Raw genomic sequence first — 14,118 nt, 5'->3', positions numbered from 1 at the left:
TCACGAGCTTCCAGGACCCGGCGGGCCCCTGAGCTCAGCGCGGCCCGGTAGCTCTCCTGACCACGCCCCTCGTGGCCCCGCCCTATTCCCCGCCCCTGCCCCTCGCACCCGGCGGGTCCCTTCCCGGAGTCCAGGCCCGACGCGCCTGCGCCCTCTGACCACGCCCCTCCCCGCCCCTATCCCCGCCCCTTATCACTCGGCCCCGCCCACGCCCCTTGCGGCGGGGTGGGAGCCCAGCCGCACATCGCGCATGCTCCGAGCGCGGCGCCCCCGACGCGGCGTTCGGCTCCGCTCGGGCATTTCCGCCTCTTTGTTTTAAACTCCGGACGGGCTTTTTTCTCCTCCTCTTGGGGGGGACCCAGAGGGAGCGGCGCCCCCTCCCCGCCTCCGGCGCGGACCCCGCGTGCGCCTTGCTCGCCCGCAGCCCGGAGACCGCAGGTCAGTGAGTCCGCCCCGCCTGGCCTGGGCCCGCGGCGCCCGGTCCTCAGGCTGCGGCCTCGGCCCGTGTCCGGCCCGGAAGGCTCCGAACCCGGGGCCCGCGCTCCGGCGTCCCTGTCGGCCTGGCCCGGGAAGCGCTTGGCAGGCCCCGGAGAGGGCTGGAGCCCGGGAGGGCCGGCACCCCAGCCCAGGAAGGACTCCGGGAGGTCGAAGACCCCAGCCCAGGCAGGACCCCGGGAGGGCCAAGACCCCAGCCCAGGCAGGACCCCGGGAGGGCTGGGACTCCAACCCAGGCAGGACTCCGGGAGGTCGAAGACCCCAGCCCAGGCAGGACTCCGGGAGGACTAGACCCCAGACCAGGCAGGACCCAGGGAGGGCAAGACCCCAGCCCAGGCAGGACCCCGGGAGGGCAAGACCCCAGCCCAGGCAGGACCCCGGGAGGGCTGGGACTGCAGCCCAGGCAGGACGCAGGGAAGGCAAGACCCCAGCCCAGGCAGGACGCAGGGAGGGCAAGACCCCAGCCCAGGCAGGACCCCGGGAGGGCAAGACCGCAGCCCAGGCAGGACGCAGGGAGGGCAAGACCCCAGCCCAGGCAGGACGCAGGGAGGGCAAGACCTCAGCCCAGGCAGGACCCCGGGAGGGCAAGACCGCAGCCCAGGCAGGACGCAGGGAGGGCCAAGACCCCAGCCCAGGCAGGACCCCGGGAGGGCCAAGACCCCAGCCCAGGCAGGACGCTGGGAGGATGAAGACCCTAGACCAGGCAGGACCCAGGGAGGGCTGGGACCCCAGGAGGGTGGGGACCGCAGCCCAGGCAGGACCTGAAGAGAGTTGGGCTCTGGGACTGCCAGGACCCCCAGAGTGCCAGGACACCATGACAGGTCATCCAGGAGGGTCTGACCCTGGGACAGGTCACCGAGAAGGACTGGGACCCCAAGATGGGTCACCAAGGAGGGTCAGACCTGGCCACCTGGCTGGGCCCAGGGAGGGCTAGGACCCTGGGAAGAATCACGGAGAAGGGCCAGATCTAGGGACCAGGCAGAACCCAAAGAATGCCGGGACCCTAGAATAGGTTCCCCAGGAAGGTCCTGCCTTAATGTGGGTCACAGACGAGGGCCAGGACCCCATGACCATCACTCAGGAGGACCTGACCCTGCAGCAGTCCTGTGAGTCCTGTGAGCACTGCTCGGACCCTGAGACCACCCCATCTCCTCTGGGGGGCTGGGACCCCTGAGACAGCCCTATCTCCCCCGGAGGCTCGGACCCTGAGACAGCCCTGTCTGCCCCGGAGGCTCAGACCCCGAGACAGCCCTGTCTCCCCCGGAGGCCCGGACCCCGAGACTGCCCTGTCTCCCCCGGAGGCTCGGACCCCGAGACAGCCCTGTCTCCCCCGGAGGCTCGGACCCCGAGACAGCCCTGTCTCCCCCGGAGGCTCGGACCCTGAGACAGCCCTGTCTCCCCCGGGAGCCAGGACCCTGAGACTGGACAGAGAGAAGGGCTCCTGACATGGACAGGCTCCTAGATGACCAGGACCTCAAATGGGGTCACTTAGGGTCAGGACAGTGGTGTGGACGGGGAAGAAGACTAGGCTCTCAAGGAGGACCTGATGAGAGCTGGAACTTCCAGACAGGTCCTCAGAGGGTAGGGACTCCTGAACAAGTCACTGAGGAGCATGTAGACCCCAAGACTAGACTATAAGGAGTACTGGGACCCTGGGAGGGGGGCTCCAGCAGTGTCCTGAATCTGCCCAGCCCCTTCAGCTGGACGCACCTGCTGTGAAGGCCAGGCATCTGGCATCCTGGTACCCGAGGCCCTTTCCATGAGATCCTGGGCCTGCCCCACAGCCCCTGCACACCAACTGCCTAGGTGGTTCCTGGGGCAGGTATGAGCCAGGGGCTTCAGGGTTCTAGGAGCTCCCAGCCTACAGGCTCCATGCCTCAGGCTGGCACTGTGCTCTCCCCTCTCAGCCCCTTGTCCGGGGCTGCTGTCCTGTCCTTGCCTTGGCCATGGTCTGTGTCCAACACCTTCAACCCCTCCTGCCCCTCTCCCCATCTTGAAGGTCACATGAGTGCCCCGCTTCCTCAGCATAGAGGCGATTCCTGTGTCCGGGAGACTTGGAGGAGGGGTGGGGTCTGAGCTGGGATGTGGAATCCTGGGCATATTTTGGGGACAGTTGGTCCAAGTCAGGAAAGCTGGAGCAGGCAAGGCTATTTCCCACTCCCTCTCCAGTAAGGGAGGAATTGAAAGGATCGTGGTGGTGTGGTGGGGGGGTGGTTTATTTCTCTGAAACCTTTGAATCAGCGTTTCATCGAGAACTGGTGGGTGTTCTCCTTTAATTTGGAAGTGGTCATGAAAAAGTGGGGTGCAGTTTTTATACTGCATGAGGTATTCAGAAGCGAGCGATCTATGCTGTCCTTTGACTAGGGAAGGGTTGTCTAGTGAGATCTTGTCAAGGGCGTTTCAAGAAGGTGGTCATCCCAGGAACCCTGCTCCCAGGGGGCGCCGTGTGGCTGCTCCGTGTGCCGCACGTTTTCCAAAAGAGTGAATGATGCATGAACGAGTGAATGAAAGGCAGGATCGCTCTCAGGCACATCCCCTCGGATTAGGCGTGCGGGCTTGCCTGGAAGTTGGGCAATAAGATGAGGTGTAACCGTAAAACTCTGAGCTATCTGGACTCCCAAGAGAGACCCTGTGAATTAGATGGTTCGGGATTTCATCTCTGCCACAACTTCACTTCTTGGTTACTTAGGAGAAAACCGTGTTAGGTTTTCAGCTTAACATTTCGGGGTACTCAGTGTCAGCCACATTGTGTCCCCGCATGGTCAGCCTGGGCCTAGAAGCTTTTACTCGCCCAGTGTAACCACAAGGGACCTTTTTACTCAACATTTCCTTCCGATTTGCTCTTTTGGCATATCCTTTACTGTTTTTTAAACTTCATTTGCTTTGTGAAATTGTGGAGAGGCTTGTGAAGCTGAGTGTTCAGGTTTGTTTGGGTCTGTGCTGTCTGGTTCCCAGGTTTTTAGAGGTGTGGCTGTGCTGAGTGGCTGTATTATTTATATATTGCTGTGTGGCAGATTACCCCAGAACCCATGACTTAAACTAACAGTCCGATAGTACTGTCTGTGGGTCGGGACTGCAGGCAGGCTTTGGCTCAGGGACCTCCCATCTGGGGTTGTGTCTCCTCTGAAGGCTGGACTGGGGAACGTCCGCATCCAGGCTGTGTCATGTGACTGTGGGCTGGAGACCTCAGTTCCTTTCTCTATATGGCAGCTCTGAGGGAGTCCATGCCAAGTCAGAGAGGGACAGGAAGGACGTCCCAGTCTTTGTGGAGTGACATTCTTCCACTTTTGCCAAATTCTCTTTGCCAGGAGTCATTAGGCCCCTACACACTTGAGGGGAGGGGACTCCAAAATGGTGAGCATATGATGGGCAGATGGGGTCACGGGAACACCTTAAAGCCTGCACAACACGGCGGTACTGTGAGCCTGGCACCTGTCAGGGCACCGGAGAGACATCCTGTAAGTAAATCAGCGATCACATGTGGAGTCACGTATTAAGACGAGGATGTGACCATTCAGCTGTCTCTTTAATTGGTGTGGGTTCCTCCAGTGTCACCGTCATGACTGAGATATTTGTGATGTGTAAAGGAAGATAAATTACAGATAGAAAAGATTCTTAGGAATTAACTTGCAATTTGGAATACCAGTAGCAAGCCATAAGACCCCCACAAATTAAATTGCAGGGTGTGTGTCACTGATGTCAAATTCTTTCCGACAGCTTCAGGTGCGATGATTGTACTTGTTCCCAGAGTCCCCTCATTTTCTTCATGCCAGTGATTTTGCTTCAGAAATTATCAACCGACTTCTGTTAAGTTTTCCTAAACCATTTTAAATATGTGGGGGAAATGTTTTTACTGGTTACGGTAGACCTTGTGCACGCGGTTATTTGTGACTTCATAAAAATGCCGTAGGAGACATGAGACCCTGACTATGTTGGACATTTGACCTGTGTGAGGACTTAACTCCAGGGTCCAGGCACTACTGCAAGCCAGAGCCTCTGCTCCCAGCAGACACCCTCCGCTCCACAAGGAGCCGGACTCCATGCCTCCCTCGGGTTCTGGGCTGGAGCTAGGGCCGGGAAGGGGACCTGTCCTGGACTCTGGAGACCTCAGCCGCCCCCTCCCACCACGCCGCACTCTCTAGATCTTCAGCGGCTCTGTGACAAAATCGAGGAGCTGCAGGGTGTGGCAGGGGCCCTTTGCCACGGGCTAGAATTGTTTACTTGGGTTTTTTGATTTGGATTATAAAGTGAGTGTTGTTTTGATGTATACTGTTACTCTTTATTAAATGGCAGGATTTATTTTGTTTGCAGCCTTATTTGGTTTATGGTTAGAATTGAAGTTGAAAATGTAATTTTTCTACAGAATTAGCCAAGTGTGTGTAATTTTTCTGCAAAAATTAGCTGGGCATGGTGGCAGGTACCTGTAATCCCAGCTACTTGGGAGGCTGAGGCAGAAGAATCGCTTCAACCCGCGAGGCGGAGGTTGCAGTGATCTGAGATCGCACCACTACACTCCAGACTGGGCGACAGAGTCTGGAGTCTGAGACTGTGTCTCAAAAAAATAAAAAAATACACAAATAAAGAAAATGTAATTTTTATTTTACCATTGAAATATAGTGAGGTTTAGGGACAGTTTCCTATTGTTTATCTATTTTTTATTATGATATTTGCTGTTAATATTGTAAAAATATGGTACATTCATTGTGCTTCAAAAATTGAAATTATTTTTAATTTCATACATTGATAGTTTATCATTGAATTTTAAAAATGTGAGGCCTTAAGAAAAACAAAACAAAGCTGTCTTTCCTGATCTGCCGTGTTTCTCCCGACAGAACTGAATTATGTAAATGCCAAAATGACAAAGAACAATAGTGAATGTTGCCTAGGTGCATTTTTGTAGAATTATACAGTAAATTAAGCAAAACTCCCTTTGATAGGAACTAATACTCTCTAGAAAATATAGCTCTTCAACCTATTATTGTATTGACTTGCTTTTTTTTAAGATAAAGTCTAATATTTTTGTTTGTTTGTTTTTGTTTTTTTGTTTGTTTTGAGTTGGAGTTTAGCTCTCGTCGCCCAGGCCGGAGTGCAGTGGCGCGATCTCGGCTCACTGCAACCTCTGCCTCCCGGGTTCAAGCGATTCTCCTGCCTCAGCTCCCTAAGTAGCTGGGTTTACAAGCGCCTGCCACCACGCCCTGCTAATTTTTTGTATTTTTAGTAGAGACGGGGTTTCGCCATGTTGACCAGGCTGGTCTTGAACTCTGACCTCAGGTGATCCACCCACCTCAGCCTCCCAAAGTGCTGGGATTACAGGTGTGAGCCACCGCGCCCGGTCAATAAACTCTAATATTTAGGTACATTTAGAGAGTGGATTTGTTGGTTTGGTTTTTTTGTTGTTGTTGTTGTTTTTTGCAAATTCAGTGATATTTGCTGGGCTTTGCTACATTAACAGCAAATTCCAGATGTTTAATAAGAAATAGATGCAAAGAGAGGAAGTCTGTCTGCAGACCTCCTTGAAACTCCCTGTAATCCATGGGTCCTGTTGGCCTGGTGGGTCTTATGGGGGCTGTGGGTCTTGTGGAAGCTGTGGGCCTCATGGGGGCTGTGGGCCTTGTTGGGGGCCTGTGGGCCTGTGGGGGCTGTGTGGCCTCTGTAGGCCATGTGGGGGCTGTGTGGGCTCATGGGGGCTATGGCCTGGTGGGGCCTCATGGGTCCTTTGTGGCCTGGTGGGGGCTGTGGGCCTGATGGGGGCTGTGTGGGCTCATAAAGGCTGTAGGCATGGTGGGGGCTGTGTGCCTCATGGGGGCTGTGGCCTTGTGGGTCCTTTGTGGCCTCATGGGTCCTGTGTGGCCTGGTGGGGGCTGTGTGCCTCCTTGGGGCTGTGGCCTTGTGGGTCCTATGTGCCTCATGGGTCCTGTGTGACTTTGTGGGGGCTGTGGACTCCTGGGGGCTGTGGACTCCTGGGGGCTATAGCCTTGTGGGTCCTGTGTGGCCTGGTGGGGGCTGTGGCCTTGTGGGTCCTGTGTGCCTCATGGGTCCTGTGTGGCCTAGTGGGGGCTGTGGCCTTGTGGGGGCCGTGGCCTTGTGGGTCCTATGTGGCCTCGGTCCTGTGTGGCCTGGCAGGGGCTGTGTACCTCCTGGGGGCTGTGGCCTTGTGGGTCCTATGTGCCTTGTGGGTCCTGTGGGGACCTGTGGTGGGGGCTGTGTGGCCTGGTGGGGGCTGTGGCCTCATGGGGGCTGCAGCCTTATGGGTCCTGTGTGGCCTGGTGGGGGCTGTGACCTGGTGGAGGCTGTGGCCTTGTGGGTCCTGTGTGGCCTGATGGGGGCTGTGGCATCGTGGGGGCTGTGGCTCCGTGGGTCCTGTGTGCCTCATGGGGGCCATGGCCTTGTGGGTCCTGTGTGGCCTCGTGGGTCCTGTGTGGCCTCATGGGGGCTACGGCCTTGTGGGTCCTGTGTGGCCTTGGGGCCGTGGCCTCATGGCTGCGTCTCCTGTCTGGGTCCTGTGAGCTGTTACATTTCCAGGTTCTTGATCAGGCCTGGCCCGTATTAGATGCTCAATAAATAGTAACCAGAAGCTGATCCTTGTGGATACTGTGTGGAGCTCCTGTGTGGAGCTGTTCTGAGAGGCGTGTTAACTTATCGGATTCCTGATGCCGCCCAGGAATCAGACCATAAAAGCTGTGCTTGTTTCTCAGCATGAGCCTGGCATGGCAGAGGGCGCACAGGGCAGGCATGGTTGGAATGTGAGGGCCATGAGGGCTCACCTTAAAACTTTTTAAATGTTAAGTGATTTTAATTTACTTTTTCACCCAAATTTTTACTAAGAAAAAAATCGCAATAGAGAAAAATGGAGAAAATTATACAATGAGTACTTACTGTGGTCCAAATGTCTGTGTCCCCCAGAATCCATGGGGGACCCTAACCCCCAAGGTGGTGGTGTCGGGCGTGGGGCCCTCGGGAGGCTCTGCCCTGATGACCAGGGCCCTTTCTGTCATTGAGGACATGAGAGAAGGCGCTGCCTGTGAGGACTCCAACCCCACCAGCCCTCAAATCTGCCAGCACCTTGATTCTGGACTCCCAGCCTGCAGAACTGAGAAGTGAGTTCTGTGGTTTGTCAGCTGCTCAGTGTCAGGTGCTTTGGTCACTGAACATACCAGAACGGCACCCTCTACCACCCAGACCCACTCGTGGCTGTTCGGCCACGTTTGCTTCCGCTTCTTCTCTCACTACATCCTGGACTCACCTGTGAGCGGCTCTGGACAGGAGCCTTGCTGGGAAGGTGAGAGTCCCAGCTGAGAGCAAGAACCAGGGGAGGCCCCCACACCGCTCCGGCCCTGCTGTGACCCCAGGACAGGGAGGCCCCCACACTGCTGTGGCCCCTCTGACGCCGGGACGGTGGCGCCTACTTCACAGCGTTAGCTGATTTCCCGGCCGCCTTACCTCTCCCCAGCTGAGAATGTCTCCATGTCTTCCAGAACCAGAGTCAGCCAGGGCCTGGCCTTGCCCTGGCCCTGCTGGCTGTGCCACGTGAGACCCCCTGGCGCTGGAGGTCTTGTCTCCCTGTCCGTGGACTGGGCTCATGTCCTTCCCACCCCACTGCCTTCTGCCAGGCCGGCGGAGACATGGCTCCTGATGCCCTCTTCAGTCTCAGCTGGAGAAAGCTGAGACTGGAGGGACTCTTGTCATTAAGCCAGGCATATCTGGGCACTCCCGATTTTGAGGTAGCTTATTTGGGACCTTAATTACAGCTTCAAGAGTCCCTTTACAGCAGTCCATGGGTCAGTATGTGAGGAACAGGACGAGGTCTGTGTACACCAGAGGCCCAGAATCTTGGTGCCGTTTCCGAATTCTGCCTCCCACAGTCTGGCCTCTGGTCACCTCAAATTTATATCCCTCCCACATGCACACTGCATTCACATGAGGTTCCCAGGATCCCATTGAGGGTAGCATCAGCTCAGAGTCCCGAGGGCACCCCCAGGGGATCTGCTCAGCTGCTTCTAGCCCTACAGTGAGGGGGTCCCACTGCCTCTGGGCCTGTTTTTACTTTGTCCCGCTTCTGTGCAGATTGAGCAAGAGAACCTGGAGGTCAGCGCCAGGACGCTGTAGACCCTGAGGGTGAGAACTGGGCGTCGGTGCTGGGGCGCTGTAGACACCGTTAATTGCGTTCTGACCTTGCCTCTCTTTTCTTGGTGTTGTCTGGCTTTACCATCTCCAGCTCTACCTCCTGAGGGTCACGTCATAGCCCCAGCACCCCCGGCCTCTGTTCGTGTTCTCCTGTCTGAGGGCGGTGTTCTCCAGCCACCTCCCGGTGGTCCCTTGCACCCCTGTTGTTGCCTCTGTCTCTGGCCGTCTTGCCTCTGTCTGGGGTTGTCCGCTGCCTTCGCAGCCTCGCCCTCCTCGCCTGGGTCTCCTGCCTTGGTCTGTCCCTCTTCTTCCTCGCCGTAGGTGTGTTTTTCCAGAGTCATCACTCCCTGGCCACTGTTGTGCTAGTCCCAGCTTGAGCCTGATTGCAGTCGGCAGTGGCTGAGCCGGACTGGGACCAGTGCTGCCAACGCCGCCTGGTGCAGAAAAGGTGTTCGGCAGGCATTTTCTGAGTGCACGTTGGAACTCAACCTTCCTGAGACCTCTGGAAACACCTTTGCTGCTTCTCATCCTGAGTAGTCGAGTGGCTGGGCAGGGAATTCTGTGTGGAAGGTCGTTTTCTTTAGAGTGAAGGACGCTGTCTTTGCCTTGTAGAATTCAGTGCTGCCATTGTGAAGCCGGACACTGAACCCCAGTCCTTTGTGGGGCTTCTGCCCCAGGGAGCTGCGGGCAGCTCTGTGCCCCGTAGTCTGGGGGTGGCGGTGTGTGGCGCTCTGTGGCCCCTCATTCCGGCGGGCAGTGCTGGTGAGGGATTGTTTCAGCTTCTGAGTTGAAGGCCTGCCGCGGGCCTGGAGAATGACGAGAATGATGCAAGGCCTGTGTTGCTCGTTGCCCCACTGAGGACATAAAATTAAGGCATAATTCAAAGCTTCTTCTCTCACTTTTCTCTCTTCTTTCTACAAAACCTATTATTGAGATGTTGGAACTTTTCGCTCACATGTCCTGTCTTTTTCTAGTGTTTGGGAAGATTTTCTCAACTTGATCATCCAGTCCTTCTCCTGAATTTTAATATTGCCAGGCACATGGCTGACACAGGGAGATGGGCAGGGAACAAAATAAGTCAGTAAATTATAAGGTTGGAGCCCTGCTGCGTGGGCACGTGTGTGTGTGGATGTGTGTGCATGCATGTATGTGTGTGCGTGCATGTGGGGGGGTGTGCATGCATCCTTGGGTGTGTGCATGGGGGTGTGCATGTGTGTGCATGCGTGTTGGGGTGTGCATGCATGCATGGGTGTGTGTGCGTGGGCTTGTGTGTGTGTGCTTACTTTTTTTTTTTTGAGACAGAGTCTTGCTTTGTCACTCAGGCTGGAGTACAGTGATGCAGTCTCGGCTCACTGCAACCTCCACCTCCCGGGTTCAAATGATTCTCCTGCCTCAGCCTCCTGAGTAGCTGGGACTACAGGCACCTGCCACCACGCCCAGCTAATTTTTGTATTTTTAGTAGAGACGGGGTTTCACCATATTGGCCAAGCGGCTCTCAAACTCCTGACCTTGTGATCTTCCTGCCTTGGCCTCCCAAAGTGCAGGATTATAGATGTGAGCCACCGTGTCTGGCCATGTGCGCTTACAAGGTGGTCTCTGCAGCGTCACTGAGATGACATTGAGAAGAGGCTTGATAAGGTACAGAAGGGCGTGTTCTGGGCACAGGGCACCATGAACAGCAGGGCCGAGAATGTCCTGTGGTGAGTGAGGAGTCCACGCGGCAGGGGCAGAGGCAGGTGTGGGCTGATGGCAGGGCCGGGGCCTGACCTCGATGGCCCTGAGGAGCCTCTGCGTCCACTCGGGCTTGTGTGTTCGGGGACCCTGTGGGTGCTGCGTTGAGGTCAGTGCGGCCTGGTGTGGCAGAGGCGAGGGTGCTGTGTGGGTGCTGGGTGTCCTTCAAGGCACAGCAGATTGGTTTCTAGTGGGTCCCAGTGTGAGGGAGGCGCAGGTGGCTCAGAGGTGTCTGGGGCTCCCCAGGGTACAAGGCTGTCAGAGGAGGTCAGGGCAGAAAGGTCCCAAGGGATGTGCCGGCCACCCACTGACGTGCACCCGTCAGACGTCTGGATGGGAGTTCAAGGCAAGGTTGGGCTGGAGGTGCCTGGAGAGGAAATGTGGAGTCGGGGGTCTGTGGGGCAGCCCTGGGGGCGGGACTGGGGGCCAGGCTGCTGAAACGCCCCCCGGCTCCCCGGGTGTAACCTGCCTGGGCCTCCTGGACGGCTGCAGGCCTGTGGGGCCTGTGTTGAAGGGGGATGTCACTGGGCTGCACTCTGAGGCTGATAGTGACTCTTATCTGGGTCCCACCTTAGTGAATGTACCTCAGGTCTTTGTACAAACTCAAATATTTGTATAAACACTTAATTTAAGAAATGAGAGCTGGCGCTCCCCTCTAATCCCACCTACTAGAAATGTCAGCCCAGCAGTGAGGCCTGTCTGGTCTCAGCCCTGTCCGTGTGAGCTCCGTGCTGTGTGCGTGGCCCCCACAGCACCGTGGTCCATGGAGATGGGGTCAGCTGGCTCTGGCTGGGGGTTGGGGGCCTGGCAGGACCCTGAGTGGGGCTAGGAGGCAAGGACCAGGTGGGGGGCTCGATGCCACAGGCGTGGGCAGGAACCCGTGGCCCTCTGAGAGCTTCGTGGCCACAGTAGGGGCTGGGCCATGGGGGAAGCGACTTTATTGCCTGGGGTCAGTTCCTGGCAGGGATTCTTGCTGTCTTTCTAGACACGGACCCTTTTGAGAATTAAATTCAAAGCACTGTCATGTTATATCATTGTTTTTCATTTTCTTTTTTTTTGGAGATAGAGTCTTGCTCTGTCGCCCAGGCTGGAGTGCAATGGCACGATCTCGGCTCAGTGCAACCTCTGCTATACAGATTCAAGCAGTTCTGCCTCAGCCTCCTGAGTAGCTGGGATTACAGGTGTCCACCACCATGCCTGGCTCCTTTTTGTATTTTTAGTAGAGACAGGGTTTCACTGTGTTGGTCACACTGGTCTTGAACTCCTGACCTTGTGATCTGCCCATCTCGGCCTCCCAAAGTGCTGGGATTACAGGCGTGAGCCACCTCGCCTAGCTGTTTTTCATTTTCTTTTCTTTTCTTTTTTTTTTTTTTTGAGACGGAGTCTCGCTCTGTCGCCCAGGCTGGAGTGCAGTGGCCGGATCTCAGCTCACTGCAAGCTCCGCCTCCCGGGGTTACCGCCATTCTCCTGCCTCAGCCTCCCAGTAGCTGGGACTACAGGCGCCCGCCACCTCGCCCGGCTAGTTTTTTGTATTTTTTAGTAGAGACGGGGTTTCACCGTGTTAGCCAGGATGGTCTCGATCTCCTGACCTCGTGATCCGCCCGCCTCGGCCTCCCAAAGTGCTGGGATTACAGGCTTGAGCCACCGCGCCCGGCCTCATTTTCTTAAAAAAACTTTTCAGGGTGACATAGCTGTTCAGAGAACCATGCAGAGTTCCCTTTTCCTCCTAACCTGGCTCATCTCCAGCAGGAAGGAGCAGAGTGCTTGTGGTGTGGTTCTGTGCGTCCACACGAGGTTGATGAGAACCCTCGGTGCCTGGACTGTCTTCTCGCCAGGTGCAGCTCAGGGACGTGGTGGTGCTGGAGAGTGGTTTGTGTCTGTACCTCCCTGGCTGCTGTGAGCCGCCTCCCTGCGTCCTTTGTCCTCAGCACGGGTTGGCGAGGGAGCCGTGTGTGTCTGTGGTGCAGGTGCGACACGGGGTCCTGTCAGGGAACAGGAGCAAGGTGTTCATGCCATAGGGAGGTGGAGAAGGGATGCTGTGTGAGTTTGGCAGGTGCCGAGGGCTGCAGCAGAGCTGGATGGGCAGGGCGGTGCAGATGGGGCGTTTGGGGTCAGGCCGGCCGTGGAAAGACTACAGTGGACCAGGTGTGGACCAGTGGACAGAGCGCGAGGCGTCCAGTGGCCTGGCTGGGCCTCGTCCATGTGCTGCCGCAGGCATGGAAGGGACCCCAGCCCAGCTCCCTCCCTTGGCAGTAGGGGCATGGGGGCTGCATTACACAGGAAGGGACTGTCTGGATGATGGGAATGAGTGTCTGGGATCGTAGCTGTGGTGTAGCTCAGTGTTATGAACAGCGGGTGTTGGGTTGGGGGCATCTGTGGGGCCAGTTTCAACAGTGTGGTCACTTTTGTGAAAATAAATGAAAACAGGTTTTGCAGAGCCCGTTGGTGAAGGCAGGGGTGCCTCTGGACGGCCTTTCCCTCCTGAGTGACAGCCCTGGACGCACTGTCCCCTTATGAGGATGCCGATGTGGCCCTGCTGCCAGAGTGTGCCATGCACGAGGTGGCTGGGCCACACACAGCACCCGTGTGTCACTGAGGAGGGTGACTGCGGGAGGAGCACCCATGTGTCACCGAGGAGGGTGACTGTGCGGGAGGACACAGTGCCGTAAGGGAGGGCAGCAGAGTGGTTTCAGCTCCGGGAGGTGGGGCAGCCCGTCCAGAGAGGTGCAGGGTCTCTTGTCTGGTGGACAGGAGCTGGCCCACCTGTGAGTGGGTAGGGCCTCCTGCCAGGGAGCCTTGTGCATGGCTGGGAGGAGGGAGCAGCTGAAGTGGACGCAGCCCCGACGTGAACAGGATCCCACGTGGACGAGTGATGATGTGCATGTGGACCCCACGTGGACACAGCCCCGACGTGAACAGGACCTCACATAGACGGGCGATGACGTGCGTGTGAACCTGGCGTGGACGGGCAATGACACGCGTGTGGACCTGGCGTGGACAGGTGATGATGTGCATGTGGACCCCATGTGGACACAGCCCCGACATGAACAGGACCTCGCGTGGATGGGCAATGACGTGCGTGTGGACCTGGCATGGACGGGTGATGATGTGTGTGCGGACCTGGCGTGGATGGGCGATGATGTGCGTGTGGACCCCATGTGGACACAGCCCTGACGTGAACAGGACCTTGCATGGACGGGCAATGACATGCGTGTGGACCTGGCGTGGACGGGCGATGACGTGCGTGTGGACCCGGTGTAGATAGGCGATGACGTGCATGTGGACCTGGCGTGGATGCAGCCCCGATGTGAGCAGGACCCCGCGTGGACGGGCGATGACGTGCGTGTGGACCCGGCGTAGATGGGCGATGACGTGCATGTGGACCTGGCGTGGATGCGGACCTGGCGTGAACAGGACCCCGCGTAGACGGGCAATGACGTGCGTGTGGACCTGGCGTGGACGGGCAATGACGTGCGTGTGGACCCAGCGTGGACGCAGCCCTGACGTGAATGGATGTGGTTCCTACGTGACCGCGCTGGCACAGGAAGCAGAGGGTGAGGCCCCGCTCTGCTGTCAGGAGGACATGTCAGATTTCTGTCTCTAAGATGCTGCTCAGACTTGTCTGGAGGGTGAATTAGTGGGAGGGTGGCTTGGAGAAGGCTGTCCTGGGCGGGTTTCACCACTTGGACGGGAGCTCTGTCATGGGCTAGGGAGTGGCCGAGGACAGCAAGGAGGAGAGGATGACCCCATGGGCAGCAGGAGCTCAGA

The 14,118-nt window shown here is 57.2% G+C and overlaps 1 protein-coding gene across 1 annotated transcript in view; it reads left to right on the top strand.

The window, feature by feature from the left end:
* The first annotated feature begins 207 nt into the window (after positions 1–207).
* Positions 208–14,118, top strand: part of PCGF3 (polycomb group ring finger 3) — a 61,996-nt gene continuing 48,085 nt past the window's right edge. Inside the window, exon 1 of the mRNA XM_010375320.2 lies at positions 208–438. The gene's annotated coding sequence lies outside the window, so the exon portion shown is untranslated. The remainder of the gene's footprint in view (positions 439–14,118) is intronic.

The sequence above is a fragment of the Rhinopithecus roxellana genome, chromosome 2 (assembly GCF_007565055.1).
Source record: "Rhinopithecus roxellana isolate Shanxi Qingling chromosome 2, ASM756505v1, whole genome shotgun sequence".
NCBI lineage: Eukaryota > Metazoa > Chordata > Mammalia > Primates > Cercopithecidae > Rhinopithecus > Rhinopithecus roxellana.
Note: the sequence above shows the minus strand (reverse complement) of the source record. Positions and strands in the feature narration are given on the sequence as shown.